Raw genomic sequence first — 13,225 nt, forward strand, 5'->3', positions numbered from 1 at the left:
CTCAACATTTGAAGATTGTATTACAGAGATTGAGGGAGGAGAAGCTTTATGCAAAGTTCTCTAAATGTGAGTTTTTGCTCAGTTCAATAGCATTCTTGGGACACGTGGTGCCCAGTGAGGGCATTCAGGTGGATCCGAAGAAGATAGAGGCGGTGCAGAGTTGGCCCAGACCGTCCTCAGCCACGGAGATTAGGAGCTTTCTTGGTTTCGCGGGTTATTACCGTCGCTTTGTGGAGGGATTTTCATCTATTGCATCACCCTTGACCAAATTGACCCAAAAGGGTGCTCCATTCAGGTGGTCGGATGAGTGTGAGGAGAGCTTTTAGAAGCTCAAGACTACTTTGACCACAACTCTAGTGTTAGTTTTGCCATCAGCTTCAGGTTCTTACACTGTGTATTGTGATACCTCGAGGATAGACATTGGTTGTGTTTTGATTTAGGAGGGTAGGGTGATCGCCTATGCCTCGCTCCAGTTGAAGACCCATGAGAAGAACTATCATTTCCATGATATTGAGTTAGCATCCATTGTTCATGCCTTGAAGATTTGGCATCATTATTTTTATGGGGTTCATTGTGAGATATATACTGATCACCCGAGTCTGCAGCATCTGTTCAAGCAGAAGGATCTTAATTTGCATCAGCGGAGATGGTTGGAGCTTCTTAAGGACTATGATATCACTATCCTGTACCATCAGGGGAAGGCCAATATGGTGGCTGATGCTTTGAGTCGTCGGGCAGAGAGTTTGGAGAGTTTAGCATATCTTCCAGTAGTAGAGAGACCTTTGGCGTTGGATGTTCAGGCCTTAGCGGGCCAGCTTGTCAGATTGGATATTTCGAAGCCTAGTCGGGTATTGGCTTGTGTGGTCTCCAGATCTTCTCTTTATGACCGTATTAGGGAGCGTCAGTATGATGACCCTCACTTTCTCGTTCTTCAGGATAGGGTTCAGAGAGGTGATGCTAGGGATGTGACTATTGGTGATGACAGCGTGCTGAGAATACAGGGCCGAATATGTGTGCCTAATGTAGATGGGCTTCGAGAGTTGATTCTTGAGAAGGCACACAACTCGCGGTATTCCATCCATCCGGGTGCCGCGAAGATGTACCAGGATTTGAGGTAGCACTATTGGTGGAGGCGGATAAAGAAAGATATAGTTGGGTTTGTGGCTCGGTGTCTCAACTGTCAGCAATTTAAGTATGAGCATCAAAGACCAGGTGGCTTGCTTCAAAGATTAGAGATCCTAGAGTGGAAGTGGGAGCGGATCACCATGGACTTTATAGTTGGGCTCCCATGGACTTCGAGGAAGTTCGATGCTATTTGGGTTATTGTGGATTGGCTGACCAAGTCCACGCACTTCATTCCAGTTGGTACTACTTACTCTTCAGATCGGTTGGCTGAGATTTACATCTGCGAGATCGTTCGCCTGCATGATGTCCCAGTTTCCATCATTTTAGATAGGGGTACTTAGTTCACATCGCAGTTTTGGAGGGCCGTGCAGCGAGAGTTGGGTACTCAGGTTGAGTTAAGCACAACTTTTCACCCTCAGACGGACGGGTAGTCTGAGTGCACTCTTCAGATATTGGAGGACATGTTGCGTGCTTGTGTCATTGACTTTGGGGGTTCATGTGACGAGTTTCTGCCACTCGCGGAGTTTGCATATAACAACAGTTATCAGTCGAGTATTCAGATGGCTCCGTACGAGGCTTTATATAGGAGGAGGTGTAGATCTCTGGTTGGATGGTTTGAGTCGGGTGAGGCTAGGCTCTTAGGTACAGACTTGGTCCAGGACGCATTAGATAAGGTGAAATTGATTCAGGAGCGGCTTCGCACGGCGCAGTCTAGGCAGAAGAGCTATGCGGATAGGAAGGTCCGTGATGTGTCTTTTATGGTTGGGGAGAAGGTTTTGCTGAAGGTATCACCCATGAAGGGTGTTATGAGGTTTGGGAAGAGGGGCAAGTTGAGCCCCCGGTTCATTGGGCCTTTTGAGGTGCTTCAGAGAATAGGGGAGGTGGCTTATAAGCTTGCCTTGCCACCCAACTTGTCGAGTGTGCATCCAGTGTTTTCATGTTTCCATGCTTCGAAAGTATATTGGATATCCATCCCATGTTTTGGATTTTAGCACGGTTCAGTTGGAGGGTGATATGACTTATGCTGTGGAGCCGGTGGCTATTTTGGATGGGCAGGTTCAAAGGTTGAGGTCAAAGGATATAGCTTCAGTGAAGGTTCAATGGAGAGGTCAGCCTGTGGAGGAGGCCACCTGGGAGACTGAGCGAGAGATGCAGAGCAGATATCCACGCTTATTCGAGACTCCTAGTATGTTTCTAGACCCGTTCGAGGATGAATGAATGTTTAAGATGGGGAGGATGTAACGACCCGGCCGGTCGTTTCGAGAGTTATAGACCCGTTTTCCCCATTTCTACTTCTTTTTGTGTTATTCAGCTTTATTATGTTATATCGGGTTAGTTGGTTCGGTACCGAAGTGGTTTCAGAGTGAATTGAGACACTTAGTCTCTTAAGTAGAAACTTAAGTTGGAAAAGTCAACCGAATGTTGACTTATGTGTAAACGATCTCGGATTTGAATTCTGATGGTTTCGTTAGCTCTGTTAGGTGATTTTGGACTTAGGAGTGCGTCCGGAATGTGATTTGGAGGTCCGTGGTAGAATTAGGCTTGAATTGGCAAAATTGGAAATTTGGCGATTTCGGTCGGCAGTGGAAAATTTGATATCGGGGTCGGAATGGAATTTTCGGAAGTTATAGTACGTTCGTAGTGTCATTTTTGATGTGTGTGCAAAATTTGAGGTCATTCGGACGTGGTTTGGTTGGTTTCCGCATCGATTGCCGAATTTGAAAATTTAGAAGTTCTTAGGTTTGAATCCGAGGGTAATTTGATGATTTGATGTTGTTTTGAGTGATTCGAAGGTTCGGCTAAGTTGGTATGCTGATATATGACTTGTTGGTATTTTTGGTTGAGGTCCCGAGGGCCTCGGGGTGATTCCGGGTGGTTAACGGATTTGTCGAAGTTGGAAAATGCAGTTGAAGCTGCTGCTACTGCTATTTTTGCACATGCGGAAGAAAGTGTCGCAGGTGCTGACAGTTCTGCGCTAGGTAGGATGCGTAGGGGTGAGAAGTCTGTCACACCTGCAAGCCCGCAGGTGCGAGACCTGGGGCGCAGATTCGGAAAATGGGAGGCAAAGTTCGGAGCGCAGGTGCAAAGGATTTGGCCGCACCTGCGAGCCCGCAAGTGCGAGACCTGGGCGCAGGTGTGGAGGCTGAGAGTTTAAGTGATTCTCACAGGTGCGAGGATTTTCGACCGCATGTGCGGTCCCGCAGGCGCGTGGAATAGGCCGCGGGTGCGAAAATATGGGCAGAATGTATAGATAGCACTTCGTGAATTTTGGTTCATTTCCACCATTTTTCTATTCGGTTTTGGATCTTTTGGGAGAGATTTGAAGAGGGAATCAAGGGGGTTTCACTGAGGTAAGTTACTTGAGCCCTAATACTTGTATATATGGTGAGTTTTCGTTGTTTAATCATTGTAATTAGTGGAAATGAGGGGTTAGGGCTTGGGATTTTTGGAGAAGTAATTTAAGGATTTGAAAGACCAAACGATGTCGGATTTTGATGAATTTGGTATGGTTAGACTCGTGAGTGAATGAGCTTTTTAGTTTTGTAAATTTTGTCGGATTTCGAGACATGGGACCGGGGGCCGGGTTTGAGCCAATTTCGGATTTTGGTCTAATTTTGTAGCTTTTCTTGTGGAATTCATTCCATTAGCGTATATTGATGGTATTGTACTGATTATGAATAGATTTTGAGCATTTAGAGGCTGATTCCAGAGGCAAGAGCATTGCGGGGTAGAGATTTGACCGGTTTGAGGTAAGTAACGATTGTAAATATAGTCCTGAGGGTATGAAACCTCGAATTTCGTATCATTTTACTATTTTGAAGTGACGCACATGCTAGGTGACGGGCGTGTGGGCGTGCACTATTGGGGATTGTGACTTGGTCCATCCCGTAGCAACTGTGAAGTTGCATATTTTGTTGAAACTATATGATACTTACATGTTTTAGAAAGAGTTTCTGTAAATTGGGTTGAATGCCATATTTTGGGCCTTGTGCCAGTGCTGTTTGGACCCTTAGGGGCCTTTTCTTACTATCCTCTCACTGTTTTTGATTGAAAATCTATACTCACTCATGGTTATACTTGTTTACTGCATAACTCAGTTTTATGACTCTATTTTGATGCATATAAGTGTTGTTTTGGGCCGAATGCCCTATTTTGTTTTTCCTGAAATGCCCGAGTGGCTTGAGAGGTTTATGACTGAGTGAGGCCGAGGGCCTGATTTGTGAGGATATTTATGAGATCGGGCTACACGTCGTAGCATGTTTGATATAGGCCGAGGGCCTGAGTGATTTATGCCATGATTTGTCTTGATATAGCGCTTAGGCTGGAGGAGCCCCTCCGGAGTCTGTACACACCCCCAGTGAGCGCAGGTACCTACTGAGTGACTGGGAGGCATGAGTGATTGTGAGGTATGCCCGAGTGGCAAGAGTGATTATGAGGTATGCCCGAGTGGCAAGAGTGATTGTGAGGTTTGCCCGAGGGGCTGTATATGAGTGATGCTTTGCCCGAGGGGCTGTTTATGATTTCATTATTTTTGCTCACCTTTGCATTTTTCCTCTGTTTGAAAGCTGTTGAAAAATATCCTTAAATGATTTTTACTGGAACTGGGTTTAAACGAGATATTTTGATTCAAATCCTGATTTTAAAAGCATGAGGTATTTTACTGAGATTTCATGATATGAACGTTATATGCTTTATTGCTCGTCACTACTGCTCAGTCTTTATTTATTGTTGTTACTTACTATGTTGGCATACTCACCTTACTCCCTTCACCTTGTGTGCAGATTCAGGTGTAGCTGCACACGGTAGCAGTTGTTGATTGTTCTGGTTGCAGATGTTTCTTGGAGATAGCAAGGTAGTTGTTTGGCGATTGTAGCCCCTGCTCTTCTCCCTCTTATCTTCCTCTAGTTATATTTAGCTATTTTATTTTTCAGGCTGAGTTAGCCTTGTTATTGTTAGACAGATTGTAGAAGATGCTCATGACTAGTGACACCCCGATGTCGGGTTTTCCTTACGCACTTTTATTTTGATTGGAACTCCTTTACGAAGGTTTTTAAGTTAAATAACATTGAAATTATCTTTGAAATAAAAATATCAGTTTGTTTTGGAAATGAGTCGGTTTTCCTAGTTACACGATAGGCGCCATCACGACAGGGGCTAGTTTGGGTCGTGACAATATGAAAATGGGCTGAGACCCATATTTTTATTAATTATGAAACGAGGTGTCACATGCTGACTTTTTAATTGATAGAATTATATTCCAAATATTTATTTGAAAGGATTTTTATGTAGAAAGTATTATATGAAAGAATTATATTTGAAAGGTAATTATTTGAGAAAATTATATTTGAAAGAGAGTTATTTGAAAAAATTATATGTGAAAGACATTTATTTGAAGGATTTGATTTATTGTGTGTAATTGTATTTATTAATTGTTGGGCGATAATAATGGTATTCTTGTTGTCTGCTGTGCATATCACTGGTTGTTTTATATTGCCCTTTTGTTATCTGTTTCCTATTATTTTGTACATTATATTGCACAGGCTATTAGACTAGTGAGTGTCTTGACTGTACCTCGTCTCTACTCCACTAAGGTTAGTCTTGATACTTACTGGGTACCGACCGTGGTGTACTCATACTACACTTCTGCACATTTTTGTGCAGAACCGGGTATTGGAGATATCAGACTTGAGCAGAGTTAAAGCGGGATTGTAAGAATTCAAGGTAGAGCTGTTTGGTCATTGTAGTCCCTTGGAGTCTTTTCATTTCATTATACTGTTAATTTTTAACCAAACAGTATTGTATATTCGGTCTTCGTGATCATTCCATGTATTCAGTTAGAGTTCGTGAATCAGTACTACCAGTCTTGGGAGGTTGTATATTCATATTTGTTCCGTTGTTAGTTTTGATTACTTATAAAAAAAATGGCTCCAAAATATAATTGAAATCGGCTTACCTTGTCTTAGAGACTAGGTGTCATCACGACGCTGTGGTGGGATTTTTGAGTCGTGACAGATTAATTGGTGGCCAAGAAAAAAGAGTGTGTATGGGCATGTGAGTTTTGAGGGAGAGCATCTGATTTTGTTACAAAAGATAAGGAAGAATCTTGCCACATGAAAATGACTCATTGGCTCTTGCTTTAATTAATTGTTTTTTCTTTTAAGAGTGTAAAATAAAAATACTAGCTAAATATTTTAAAATCAAGAAAGTATAATTTTTTTGTGATTTTTAATTTTCTTAAATAAAACCTACTAAAAATGAAATAAAGGTTAAAATATGTAGATTAAACTTAAAATTATTTACATACTAAAAAGTGTTGAAAAATTCCAAGTATAGTAAAAATATTAGGTGCTCACAACTGCCCCTCTTTGTTTGGGAATATGAAGAGTTTTCAGGCAAAGACAAAGTGAGTCGTGTGACTAATTTTTGACCAAATATTTATTCAAAAGGGAAAATAAAAAAACGAAAGGGTGCAACCGAGTCCTGGTTTTGGACAGCCTACATATCTCGGGTCATAAGTGAATCAGGTTGCGTGTAGTTCAAGGAGAGTGATGGAATGGTGGGTTGAGGAGTCGAGTGAGGTTCCGTCGAGGCTCCGGTCCGTGGTCCTGTTATTACATCAAAATCAAAATCTAAAGGAACTAAATAACCCTATCAGCTATGAGTTACAAGATTCCTATCTATAAGTCTTCTGAAGCTTGATCTTGAGTCTTGAATGGTTCTTCATGCAGACTTTTGATTTGAACCTTGATGCTTGCTAGCTGTAGGTGCTAGTTCATTCTTCTACGGCTTCTTCTGATAAAAACGGGGAATGCAGTGCTCGTGACATCAACCATGTCTTGAGCAGTTCACATCCTTCATCTGTTTCTGCATTTTGGATTCACTTTTTTTTTCTTTTCTTTTCTTTATTCTGGATTGAGACTCCTTCTTTTGATTATCTCAAACCCTGTGCCTCGAGATAAAACCTACTCAGACACCAAAACAAAATAAAAAAATGAAATTTTTCTGCCCTAATTTTTACTAGGAAAATTTCGTGAGTTATTTGTAACAAAATTCTAAACTACTTCTTTATTGAAAGCAATAAAAGGTCGGGAATGGTGTATCCTGAAAGACCATGATGATTTGTTTTTTTGGGTGGTCTTCCTTTATTGTCAAAAAGATGTCTCAACTAAGGATTGGTGTATCATATGTTGGAAAAATGTGGCTAGGGAATGGTATACCCTATATTAGCAAAGATATCAGGGAGTGGTGTACCCTGCATTTAAGATCAAATCAACTAGGGAGTGGATACCCTATGTTTAAAAGGAGACTAGGGAGTGGAGACCCTATGTCTAAAATAAAATCAACTAGGGAGTGGAGACCCTATGTTGGGAAAGAAGACTAGGGAGTAGAGACCCTATGTCTAAAATAAAAATCAACTAGGGAGTGGAGACCGTATGTCTAAAATAAAATCAACTAGGTAGTGGAGACCCTATGTTGGAAAATGAGACTAGGGAGTGGAGACCCTATGTCTAAAATAAAATTAACTAGGGAGTGGAGACCCTATGCTGGAAAAGAAGACTAGGGAGTGGAGATCCTATGTCTAAAACGAACTAAGAAGGATTTTCTTTTTAAAAATCATTTTCATTTGTTTTTTGAGAAAATCATTCTTTTAAACAAATTGCCCCGACACTTATTTTCTGAGGGTATGAACAAATGATCCTTATTTTTTTTTTTTTAATATCCAGACTTGTTTTTTTTTTGAATTATCCTAGGAGATAATTCATCAAACTAGGTTTTCTTATTTATTATCTTGGGAGAAAGATTCATCAGACTAATATTTCTTTCCTAGGAAAAAATTCATCAAACTAGCTTTCCTTATCTTAAGAGAAAGATTCATCAGACTAAAACTTTGTATCCTAGGAGAAAACTCATCAGACTAGGGCTTTTTATCTTAGGAGAAAAAATTCATCAGACTAAGATTTCTTGTCCTAGGAGAAAGTTCATCAGACTAGGTATTGTTTTTAGTTATCTTAGGAAAAAGATTCATCAGACTAAGATTTCTATCCTAGGAAAAAATTCATCAGACTGGGTTTTCTTATCTTAGGAGAAAGATTCATCAGACTAAGATTTTTATTCTAGGAGAAAAATTCATCAGACTAGGTTTTCTTATCTTAGGAGAAAGATTCATCAGACTAAGATGTTTATCCTAGAAGAATGATTAATCAGACTAGGTCTCTTATCTTAGGAGACATATTCATCAGACTAAGACGATTATCCTAGGAGAAAGTTGATCAAACTAGGTCTTTTTTTTTTATCTTAGGAGAAAGATTCATCAGACTAAGATTTCTATCCTAGGAGAAAATTCATCAGACTAGGTTTTCTTATCTTAGGAGAAACATTCATCAGACTAAGACTTCGATCCTAGGAGAAAGTTCATCAGACTAGGTCTTTTTTGTGTGTTATCTTGGGAGAAAGATTCATCAGAACAAGATTTCTATCCTAGGAGAAAATTCGCCAGACTAGGTTTTGTTTTTGTTATCTTAGGAGAAAGATTCATCATACTAAGATTTTTATCCTAGGAGAAAGATTCATCAGACTAAGATTTTTATCCTAGGAGAAAATTCATCAGACTAGGTTTTCTTATCTTAGGAGAAAAATTCATCAGACTAAGACTTCGATCCTAGGAGAAAGTTCATCAAACTAGGTTTTTTTTTGTTATCTTAGGAGAAAGATTCATCAGACTAAGATTTCTATCCTAGAAGAAAATTCATCAGACTAGGTTTTCTTATCTTAGGAGAAAGATTCATCAGACTAAGATTTTTATTGGGAAGAAAATCCATCAGACTAGGGTGTATTACCCTAGGAGGAAAAATGTGAAGAGCAATGGCAAGATTTTATGCATATTAGCAAAACCAATAAAGGAAACGATTTGAGAAACTTCCCTTTGTCGGCTCTTCTCCTCTCTTTCCTTTTTCTTTTTTTTAGAACCATTTTCCTTGCACTACTTTGTTCCTGTTTTAAACAAAGAAAATTTTGTCAATTTTGAAAGTGGTGGTCGGTTTGTGGCCTTGATGTCTTTGGCAGCTTGGTTTTGGGATCGTCCAACTTTGAAAGATCGACTGCATTGGTAGTTGGCCACACTGCTGGGAGACATTGTTGTTGCTTTCAAGGGACCTTTACTTTCTGTATCAATCCTGATTATTTCTCTCCCAGTGTCATTTGTGTTTGTGGCTCAATCAGCCTTATCCCAACTAGAGATCTTTGCTTAGGTGACCTTTTCTGATATCTTGAATGGATTTTGCTTTTGAAGCAATTTGTCTGTCAGAGAGAATCAAGAGTCCCTGATTAACCTTGGGGTTATCTTTGCTTGCTTTAGCCAAGTAGGATGACAAGAGTCTTTTGGGGGGAGCCTTTGCATGAATCCCCAAGGCATGTTGACTGTAGCACCTGAGTGTGCCGGCTAAATTTACTTTGTGCAACTAAAAAGCTGCTAGCAGATTTTGAAATCTTTTCTTGCTTGTTTTGACAAGGACTGACTCAGAGTGAAATGACACAATGATGCAAAGAAACAATATTAACAAGAAATGCCCCAGTCGAGAAGGAAAGAGGGAAGAGTTTACTTTTTTTCTTTTTTTCCTTTTTTTTTCCGGTAACTAGCCTTAATGATCATGACATGTATTTTGGACTCAATGGCCCGATCTATCATACTGATCTAATCCTTCCTTTTACCATTCCTATGACCTTTGAAGTCGGGATTTTTTGTGTCAATTCTTTACATCAGCTTCACGACTCACTTTCGAGTAGTGGTGCCCTGAGAGATTTTCACCAACAAGTATCTCTCATTTATTTATCACTACTTACTGTCGCCTTACAGTGCCCGTGAGGGTTTTCACTAGTAAGGCTCTCTCATTTTTATTTTTATTTTTATTTCCTCTTCTTTTTTTCGTTTGTGAGCAACTTGACAGTGTTCTATGTCGTGTGACAACTGTTGCTCTTTGCATTCTTCTCTTGGCATTCTTGAAGGCATATCGAGAGGTCTTTATTTGAAAGATTTTTGGATAGGGTTGGAAAGAAAGGACGGCATGAAGGCTCCAAGTAGACTCAATATGATGGGTTGTAGATTTACAACTCTTAGAATTGACTCTTTCAAAAGTGAAATAAAATCTTCGCCCCAATTTCAGATACTGGGGATTTTTGTATATTTTTTTATTTGGTTAGACCGAACCATGTAAGGCTGCCTACGTATCCTTTTTGAAAGGAATCAGGTCAAACGCAGTTCATACATCTGACCTAACTATTGTTTTTCATCTTTCTTTCTTTTTCTTTGTCTTCATTTTTTTCCCCTCTTTTTTCTTTACTTTTTCCTTTCTTTATTCTTCTTTTTTTTCTTTTCAAAACAAGCTGCCCTAGCCTTTACTTTCTGGGGGCATGGACCTTTGACTATTCTCTTTTATTTTTTTATTTTTTTCACTTGCACTTTCAATGAGTTGCCCCAGTTTGTACTTTGGGAGCATGAACTTTTCTTTTCATTTTTTGTTCATTTTTTTATTTTATTTTTACTTTTGATTCTAAACTTGATTCCAAAAGAGGGTGGTCAAAGAAAATAACACAGGTTCAAAATGAGTAACAAAGGGTATAAAGTGTTTGGGTAGCAGAAAAAGGGCCTCCCAGCCTCGAGAATGCCAAACATAGTATCCATTCGTGCGATCACATCATTGATGAACATGTATGTCTTCTCGGTGTTTCGTGGTCGAAAGACACTTTCAATCCATTAAGGTCAAACTTTCCACCAATATTCAATTGCTCCTTCCTCAAACCACTTCTTCACAATGATTTGAAGGTAAAGATCATTAACCTCCATGGGTATGACTATTCTAGTTACACGTGAATTTTCGCTCAAGCTTAATTCCAAAGTGTTTTTGATTCTTTATTCATCTTCAAAAGTGTCTTGTTCTCAGTTGTCAAATTCAAGACTAAATCAGTTTTCTAAGATTTGGCCAAAAACTCCGCATGCATGTCATGTCACTAGAATTAGCAGAAAAAGGATTAAGCACAGAATGACACAAAAGGATAAATTGTATTTCATTGAGTAAAGGATGGAAAGGTTTAACAACAAGAAAAACAACCTAAAATCCGAGTTACGACCCTAAAATAACCCGGGTAATGAAAATAGCAACAAAACAGACATACTAGACTCACACAAACAGAATAGAGGGATAGAAGTGTTTGACTCAATAAAATAAATAAAATCTGGATCACAACCCTGAAATAACCCAAATAATAGAAAAAACATCAAAATAAGCTACCAAGATTTCTTCCTAGTGAGGAAGTAATGACGTTTCAATTGCTAAGCTTGACATTTAGCCACAAAATTGCTCATCAGAATCACCAAGGCCTTCTCTAATTTCAATATCATTAACTTCAGTCAGCAAGTTCCCGAGAGGATTCTCATACTCCCTATCACCACGCATCATCCCCACAAAGTGTGCATCTTCATGTGCAGGTAAAGGATTCTGCGCGATATTCTGAGTGTCACTGTCTTGGATCACAATCAGTTTTTCCTGGATCATCCTTTCTATTTCTCTTTTCAAATTCCGACAGCTTTCAATATTGTGCCCCTGGGCATTGGAATGGTATTCACACCTTTTAGAAGGATTAAAGCTTCTTGCACATGGGTCCACATGATTTGAAGGAATAGGTGCAATCATGTCATAATGCTTTAATTTTTCAAAAAAGCTTGAATAGGACTCTCATATTGGTGTAAAATTGTCTTTCATCATTTGTTCCCCTCTACACCCCTGGCTTGGATGTGGGTTATAGGGCATTTGAAAATTTTGTGGAGGCTGGTGGAGATTTTATGGTGCTGGTGCTCGCCTTCTGGGGTGTCTTGGTGGATGGACAACATACTGAGGTGGAGCAAAAGAGTATTGTGGGTTCTGAGGTGGGTAGTAGTGCTCAGGGGAATCATAGGAAACCAGACGAGGCTGCTCAAACCTTCGGGATGTTCTCCTAGGACCACTTCTCAACCCTGACGTCATCATGGTTTCTTTATCCTTCCCATACGTGTCACTAAAATTAACAGATTCAATCTGGACAGCTTGAGTTGCGGCTTTGAGAACTGCTTGATTTATAATTTTGCCTGTCTTAAGGCCATTCTCAACCATTTCCCCCATTTTGATTGCTTCCGAGAAAGATTTGTCAACTACGGATATCATGTTTTGAAAATAATCTGGCTCTTGATCCTGCAGGAAGACAGTGATTAGCTCATGGTCATCCATGGGTGGCTTAACACTAGCCGCTTGCTCTCTCCATTTAATGGCATATTCCCTGAAACTTTCAATTGGTTTCTTCTTCAGGTTGGAAAAGGAATTGCGGTCTGGGGTGATGTCGATGTTGTATTGGAACTGTTTGACAAAGGCAAGGGCCATGTCATCCCAGACATACCAGCGAGATGTGTCTTGATCCATAAACCATTCGGAGGCTACTCCCGTAAGACTTTCCCCAAAATAAGCCATCAATAATTCTTCCTTTCCTCCCGCACCTCTTAGTTGATTGCAATACCTTTTCAGGTGGGCTATGAGGTCTCCGTGTTCATCATACTTTTCAAATTTGGGAGTCTTGAAACCAAGTGGCAAACGAACATCGGGGAACATACATAGATCCTTGAAGGCAATACTCTTCTGACCTGCCAACCCTTGCATGTTTTTCAACTGTTGTTCTAAGCTTTTCATTCTTTGGATCATTTCTTCATGTGCCATCTTTCGGGAAGGCTTCTCAATCTTTGCAGGAAGATCAAATAGGTACGAGTAGTACTCAGGAGAATGGTACTGTTCTTGCTCGATAGCAAATTATGACTCATGAGTTTTCTTCTGCACCACCGTCGGCTGTGGGATGGTGAAGAAAGGCATAACAGTAGTGGTTGTCTAATTGGTTGTCAGTGGCACACTTTGGGAGCGCGCAACAGAAGTTCCAATTGTAGTCGTACAGTTTGGATAAAGACTGAACCCAGGTGGATAGGATTGATCAGACAATGAGACCGGAATGGTAGTAGTCGAGATGGATGTGAACTCTGGGAAACCATGAATAGAAAAAGACGGTCCTTGGCCATTGGCCCATGCTT

Source organism: Nicotiana tabacum, chromosome 10, assembly GCF_000715075.1.
Source record: "Nicotiana tabacum cultivar K326 chromosome 10, ASM71507v2, whole genome shotgun sequence".
NCBI lineage: Eukaryota > Viridiplantae > Streptophyta > Magnoliopsida > Solanales > Solanaceae > Nicotiana > Nicotiana tabacum.